This window comes from Urocitellus parryii, chromosome X, assembly GCF_045843805.1.
Source record: "Urocitellus parryii isolate mUroPar1 chromosome X, mUroPar1.hap1, whole genome shotgun sequence".
Taxonomy (NCBI): domain Eukaryota; kingdom Metazoa; phylum Chordata; class Mammalia; order Rodentia; family Sciuridae; genus Urocitellus; species Urocitellus parryii.
The window spans coordinates 62599866-62608397 of NC_135547.1; positions in this window are offsets into that span (position 1 = coordinate 62599866).

The following is an 8532-nucleotide window of genomic DNA, read 5'->3' on the forward strand; positions in this document are numbered from 1 at the left end:
TTTGACTATATCTTAACAGCCTTTACATTTGAGGCAAAATATCAAATATCCTAGACAATTATGAAGGAGAGTGAAGGATGGGGTAAAGACATGTTTTAGTAGAATCTGTTTTGTGTATTTAAATATGGTATTTACTCCTGTAAATTTTGTTAGAATTTTATTAGAATTTTGAAAGATAAGAGGAGATACACACACACACATATATCACACACACACACACATATATCACACACACACACACACACACACACACACACACATATATATATATATATATCACTAGATTGTAAGATCTTCCAGTTCCAGTTTTACATCCTACAGTGTAGAGTGAGCCTGCTGAACAGTCATTTAAATGCCATGTAGTCTAATATCTACTTTCTAAAACATCATCCAAAATCACTAGGTAACACAGACCTCCGCATCATTCAATTCATTGCTAAGGGGCTAATTATTAAAACCTTCTTATGATAAATGATAGCTACTTCTCTAGAACTTTTATTGATTGACTTGTTGACTTTTAAATTAGTGATCATCAAAGAGGAAATATAATCAGGCATAGCAGTGCATGCCTGTACTCCCAGGAGCTTGGGAGGCTGAGGCAGGAGGATCATGAGTTTAAGGCCAGCCTCAGCAACTTAGGAAGGCTCTAAGCAACTCAGCTAGACCCTGTATCTAATTAAAACATAAAAAAGGGTTGGGGATTTGACTCAGTGGTTAAGTGCCCCTGGATTCACTCTCCAGTACAAAAAAAAAAAAAAAAGGAGGAAATATATATTCCCAGCACAGTAGTTCTATTCAAGGGTAATTTTGCCCTCTACGGCACATTAAGCAATGTTTAGAGACATTTTGGCAGCTAAAGCAGGGCTATATATTGGTATAAAGTTTGCAAAGGCCAAAGGTGCTTCTAAATCCTACAATGTGCAGGACCATTCCTCACAATAATGAATTATCCAACCCAAAATATTCATAGAGATGAAGTTGAGAAACCCTGCTAATACCACAAAATACTCTTCAGTTTTTTCTCTAATTATATACTCCTACACTCTAATAATTCTAATAATAATCCACTGAGCATAGGAATGTGTGATATCCTGTAGGTGCAATGGACAGGAAAATGGTTGAGAATGCCAGCTCTCAAACTATACATAATCCATTGTAAAACATTGTAAAAATTCTTGTTAAAATTCCCCAGCTATCCAATACTTAGGTACTAAAATCAGGAAGAGTTAATCCATAGGTCATTAAAGTCAAGAAGTGATTATTATTGGGAAGTAGGCAGAGGACTATAAAGAGAACACCTAGTTACTAATAATGTTCTGTTTTATGAGTTGTATGATGATGGTATATGTGTGTTCAGTATGGGAAAATTCATTTAGTTATACTTTTCTACATGTTTGCAATATGTCAGTAAACACACTGTGACAAGCAATAGATAAACATAAAAATAAATATTCTGCAGAACCTTTTGAAGAAATTAAAATTATATTTCAGATGTATTATTAATAAAATAAAATATTTCAGATGTATTATTAATAAAATTATCTGTCAAATAACTAACCTTACCATCAAACATCTTTTGGTTAAACATCTTTTGGTTAAACAAATAATGTATATATACATATAATTTTCGGGGGGTACTAGGGATTGAACTCAGGGGCATTCAACCACTGAGCCACATCCCCAGCCCTATTTTGTTTTTTATTTAGAGACAGAGTCTCATTGAATTGCTTAGCACCTTGCTATTGCTGAGGCTGGATTTGAACTCACAATCCTCCTGTCTCAGCCTCCAGAGCTGCTGGGATTACAGGCATGCACCACTGTGTCTGGCTCAAATATATTTTTAATATTTTAGTTGCAGATGGACACAGTGTCTTTATTTTATTTTTTATTCATTTTTACTTGGTGCTGAGGATTGAACCCAGTGCCTCACACATGCAAGGCACTGAGCTACAAACCCAGACCAAGCTCAATTATTTGAGTAACTCAAAGTTTAGTTTTTAGTTCTGAAACCATCCTTTAACTATATAATCAAGCCATCAGTCTTGTACATATGGTTATCTATCATTAGTGAAAACAACCAATAATTAATAACCCCATATAAATATACCTGAATAATCCAATCTTTGAAATGTTATTTTACTTAATCATTAATTAGTTCAGAATTACTTATTGCTAATTATGAACTGATAAAGTATACTTGATGACCCAAGAACCATATATATGATTAGCAAAAAATGTCAACAATAGGATTTAAAATTGTCACTCACATAATTTCATGCTCAAAGTGGAAACAATTGTTAATAACCACATGTGCCCATAGGTGACAACAGTGTGAGGACTTGCCAAATAAAAAGTTTAGCATAGTAGCCATTTCATCCCTCTACATTAAAACATAAAGCAATAAACATTAAAGTCGATATCTGAAAAGGCTCTAGAGACTGGTAAGAAGTTCAAGTTCAGACGATAGATCCATATTTATTAACTGAAACCTTTGAGCATATATATAAACTATAAATATGAACTGTGGAAGAAATCGAATCAATCTTCTCTGTTCCCTGATTAAAATCATTTGAAACTATAAGTTCACTAAACTCAAAAGACAGGTCTTTGTTTCAATTAATACCATATAAAAGAGAACCACAATTGTACAATGTGTTTCCAGTGGTTTTATACATATCAACTTAAATAATTTTCATAATTGTAAGCATACAATAATAATAATGTTTTAATTATGGACTCACTGTAAGATAACTTTTTTTTTCTTTTCTAGCCATGAATGGAAACAACTTTAAAGTATTACATCTCAAAGGAAGTTTTCTGTGTCTATATTAGTATTTTAATTTCTTTTTCCTTCACTAAAGGCCAATCAAAATTTTGAACCATGCTACTAACCAATGAATCTAATGGAATGACTTAATTCTACAGATGAGTTTCTCCAGCCATTTATGAAATATCAATCCTTTCTATTTGTGGCTGCAATGTAGCAGCATACACACCAAAAGAGGGAACTTGTTTGTTTGAATTTCCATTGCAGACACTGTAGAACATAACCAGCTATTTTTTAAAAATATGGTACATCTTAGGTGGTTAACTAAGTTGTTGAGTTAGAGATTTTATAAGTTATTCCATTAGAATATTTTCTCCAATACTTATTATACAATTTTGTTAAAAGAGTTAACATTGTTTTTAACAAGAGGCAAAAAATTGAATTTTTAAAATAAAAGACTATAGGGCATGATACATACAATGTACATTGGGTTTTCTCACTTGAAGCCTATGACTAAAAGAGATGCTTTATTACATACTATTATACCTCTTGGAAACATAACTAAACCAAAGTTGATAGTTAATTTCATGTAGCAGGGAAGTGGGATGATATCTTTTTAAATAAGTAAATCCATTTAATTGTACAGTATGCTACACAGTTCCTAGTACATATCCTTTTGTGCCTTGAAAATTTTCTTTCAAAGCATTTCCTTCCCAAATGAGGCCCACTCACTTCCTTAAAATATGTAATACTCTATTATATTAGTGGTCCAAAAGAAGTTGTAGTTTTTCATAGTGGTATACAAATATTATATTGAAGTAATGCATATATACAAAAGCATATAGAATAATATAGCAACAAATATTTGTTGGTGAATACTTCTTGGGAAAATATTTTATAGTAATGTACTTTAAGTTTGTTTAATTAATTGTACTCTTGATGACCTTCCTTACAAAGTGAACAAAAGAATTTTTAAATACATTACAAGGTAAGAATGAAATGTCTTAATTTCAACTTGTTTGGCTAAAGTTAAGAGTTACTAAAAGTCGTTGTGTTTGTAATAAGGCAAAAAATAATTTGAGTTACATGCAAATGAACTTTTGCACTGAACTCTCTGAAAATATCTATATAAAATCATGTGATTCTTTATAATTACTAAGAAACAGTTATGATAAGTACAGATGATGCACTATATGCTAATGGAAACTATAAATGAGAAAAATGTTTTCAAAATTCTTTTATAGAAATATACAAATAGGTCTTATTATGCAGGTAAAAAGACTCATTTATATTATGTAATGCTTTGCCAAAATGTTAGGCTCCATTGAATTGATTCAATTCCTATTTTATCAATATTTTGTGATAGATAACCTTAGTCTTACATTTTTTGCTTGGTGTAGTAGAAATAGAGGAGTTTCTCCTCTGCTAACTGCTCATATATGTAACCATAATAAAGATATATAGTTAGGCACCCACTATAAGTGATATAAGGGGAAGAAACTTTATAAGCCTGATAGAAAACTGCCACCATTACTGTTTGAAAATGAATACAGGTGTGATTTTTCTAAAATACTGAAAACTAACAGTATTCAAAATTTGAAAGCAATTAAGAAGTCCGTGGTTTCTTGGCCCACTTGACCCATGGATAGTGAATATGGATCATATTAAGGTCTTTATTATACTCAATTATTTTAAAAAACTCTAATGAAAAATTAATACTATGGAGAGTTATTCTATATATTTAAATATATGTATGTATATTCAAATATATAAATATATGCACATATATTAAATATATCTTTCATTTGTGATTATTATCGATGGAAAGAGTAGTTATATCTTTTCTACTCACTGGTTTTAAGCAAATTATTTATGAAAATTACAAAGATGGCAGGTGAGGAATGTTTGTTTACCTAATATCTATTTCAGAATGTTTTCACTTTAGATTTATCAAATAAAATGGAACCTGTACAATAACATAAAGTAACTTGTTTGTATCTAAAATGTGTTAAGTATTTGTGAAAGTTCAAGTAGGAAATGTGTAGGAAGGCTTTTTAACTTAGCTGTATATTTTTGTCAGGAAGTTATTCTCATGTGAATACTTATGTGGGAACTAATAAGCACCATTCTAATTAACACACACACACACACACACACACACACACACACACACCCCAAAAGGACTTCCTAATATGAACTAGCAATGATGGCACTTCAACATAATTTGACCTCCAGTTGATGCAGATTTCTGTTTCAAATTAGACTTTCTTCCATATAAATAGCGTTTTCTAAGTACTTGTTTTAAACATAATTCCATAATGCATTCATCCCATCTTTATAATGAGGTTTTAATCGTATTACTTTTTCTTAATGTGGACAGTACCAAATGAACAAAATAAATATTTTGTAAAAATTGTATCTCACTACACAATTTAGATCCTTACCTAAGCCATCCTCACACCTCTTTATCATTATTGCAATCTACAAAGATAAATGTTTCTTTTCAAAGTAAATGATGTTTTGAAAATATTTCCTCAAATAGTACAACTTTCCCATCACATGTAATTACTAAATTTATTGGATTTCCATTGTACATTTTTTGTAATCAAAAATGCAAAGTATTTAATGTTCATCTGAAGATAAAGAGTAAACAGGAAAACTAAAAATAAATAATATATTAAACACATCTTCCTTAATAAAAATATTTAGCAATATTTACTCTAGAATAAGAGATACCACTTTTAGTCCACAAAGAAAAACTAGAATTACTCTGACATAATTATGATAGCCAACATCATTATATGATAGATTTAGTAATCTACTTGTATCTATCCCTTGTGGACAATGAGATGTTGTTGGCTTCTCATCCCACTACATTAAAATAGTACTTTTTTATTGAAGTATATTTTCCTGAGATACTTTATGTTAAGGGGAAATTTTACTTTGATCTTATAGCTAGTTTGCTAATACAATCAATGTTGAATGCTCCTAGTTTATATGTGCCAAGATTCAACAAAGCACACCAACTTCTTAAAATGGGAAAATACATAGGCTTTAAAAAAAAATTTAGTTGTAAATAGACACAATATTTTAATTTTATTTATTTATTTAATGTGGTTCTGAGGATCAAACCCAGTGTCTGGCACATGCTAGGAAAGCAATTTACCACTAAGCCACAAACCCAGCCCATACATGGGCTTTTTAATGTCATGTTCTAAAAGTTTCTGATGAGCTAGTCATGTTATTAAGAGTGGGGGGTTTTGGAATATAGAATGACAGGGTTTGGGAATTAAACAGGAAATGATTAAGACTTATATTAGGGTTTAAGTAGGATAGTGTCCATATTGTCAATTGGTTCAGTTTTAAAAGTGGAGAGCTCTCTTTGCAATAGTTACTTGAGTAATGGTTCAAAGAGAAAGGCATAATAATTGTTTCACCTGTTACGCAGGTGAAACACTTTTAGTAGGAGATACTGTACTATCTAGTCTTGAACCTACTGATCATAATATCCAGATCTTATCTAGGATCCAAGGTTTTAAGATACCCTTCTCAGTGAGTTCCAAATTCACATGCTGCCTCTTTTTGAAGGGTAAGGTGGGGTTATACAAAGTTGGGAAATTGGGAAAATTCTGATGATAGTCTATGGTTTCAATCTAGTCCTTCATTTTTTGTAAATGAAATCTTACTGATTTTAAAGAACTTGATTCTATGTCTAGCTAGCTTTTTTTTGGGGGGGGGGTTCTCACAAGAGGTTCTCAAAGATCTGAACAAGAAGATTCTTTGTTCCTCTGCCTGCTATATATCAACAAATTATTTAAAAGATATTTAATATTTGCTCCAAATTAAACCAAATGGAGAAGGCATCAAATCAACCAATTGGTAAGTGGAAGAAGGAGGAAAATATAAATAAAAAACGATTTGTCAGGAAATTATATAATTATTGAACTGGGAGAGGGCTACATAGAGGCTAATTATACTCTTCTACAAGTTTGCATATTTGTGTCTTTAAGGGCAGTTCCAGGTTCCAACTGGTAATTGTCTTGTATAAAACACAAGAAACTGAATATAAAGGGCCTTCTTAAATAATTATTCCTAACTACCCTCTCTGTCATGCCCTGGGCCTTTTAGATGTGACAATGGGATAAACCCATTGATATATAATGCCATGAACTCTTCTGGAAAAATGATTTTTCAGTAATTTTCATCTTTTCTTTCTTGTGAAGGTACTTTAATTTGCAGATCTACATTTTTAGATGGAATCTGCGTGGTACATAGGAAAACCTTTTGCCAGTAAAAACCTGTACATTTAATATAATCTTTAATTTGTGACACTGACTTAATTTGTATGTTTTATTTTTCTTGGGCTTAAGCTTTCTAGGTCTGATTTATAAATAAAATTAAATCCAATCCACCTTTCTCCAGATCCACTGTAACCATGAACTATGGGAATAATTTAGCATGGCTCTCTGCTCCCTTCAGAAACACTATATTTTCACACAGCCTACAGAGTGATTATTCAAAATGTAAATCAAATCTATTACATCCTCCTTGAAACCTCCAAAAGGCTTCCTACTTCAACCTCCTCACAAGTCCCTTCTCCTATCATTTCCTCTTACTCATCATTATTTAACCAAATTTGCTGTCACATGATTTGCATTTTTTTTTATCTCTGCCTTGCTCTTCAATAAGATCTTCATGTTACAGTTTACCTCTTGCTACTCAAATGACATGTACTCAGTAAGGAATGCCTCTGTTCACTCACCCATAGTAATCAATTATATTGGATGCTTTTCTAATACCTTATTTTTCATTTGGTGGCAACGTAAAGGAGCTTTCTAGAATTTCACAATTGTAGGCCCCACAATTAAACTACAATATGAATTTTAATAAGCTACCTAGGTGAATCAATAGACATAAAAATTGAGAACACTGGTGTAACATGTAAAAGTAAATGATTTCTTCCTTTCAGTTAATGGTTATTAAAGAATAATAATCCAATTGACAGTTACAACTAAGAGTGATATATCTAGAATTATTAGCATTCTATTAACTTTGGCCTAGTTAGAACACAGCAAGTAATTTTGTACTCATTTTCAGAAATTATTCCCAAATACTTGAATCAATACTTTCTTTTTCCCATGTACATTAGGAATATAAATAGATATATTCTTATCTCAGAACTATGTCATGTAAACAGGTTAAGAATCTTTAGTTTCTACTAAATCTCAAGACTCTAAAATGGGCAACTATATAGCACTTCATTATGATTTTAACAAATAACATACATTCTTCAGGAATAAACCTGCCACCAGAATTGTTTAAATTCCTAGCTCAAACTATTATTAATTCACAAAACTCAATAAGATGATTAAAAAGTCCAAATTGCCTAAGATAAATATTAAGCTAAAAGGCTTTTAATAAGGAATGAACATTACAACTCAATTTTAAATAAGCTCATAAAAACCTAAAAGTGCAATAAATGCTTTTTATTGTATGCTCATTTCAATGAGTAACATTTAGAAATAATAATCCCACATAACAGTGACAATCTTATTTTACAGCGTGTACATCATTTACAGCCACATAACACACAATTTTAGATTTTCCAAATTTAATATTCTGAAGTTAAGAAAGATTAACAAAAATATTCTCAAGTAACTGATTCTTATCTGGTGCAAAAAAAAGAAGAAAAGTGAACATTATTTGAAACACAAAGCCACAATATAGCATGAAGTAAAATTACATTTTAATTATGTTGAAGAGCT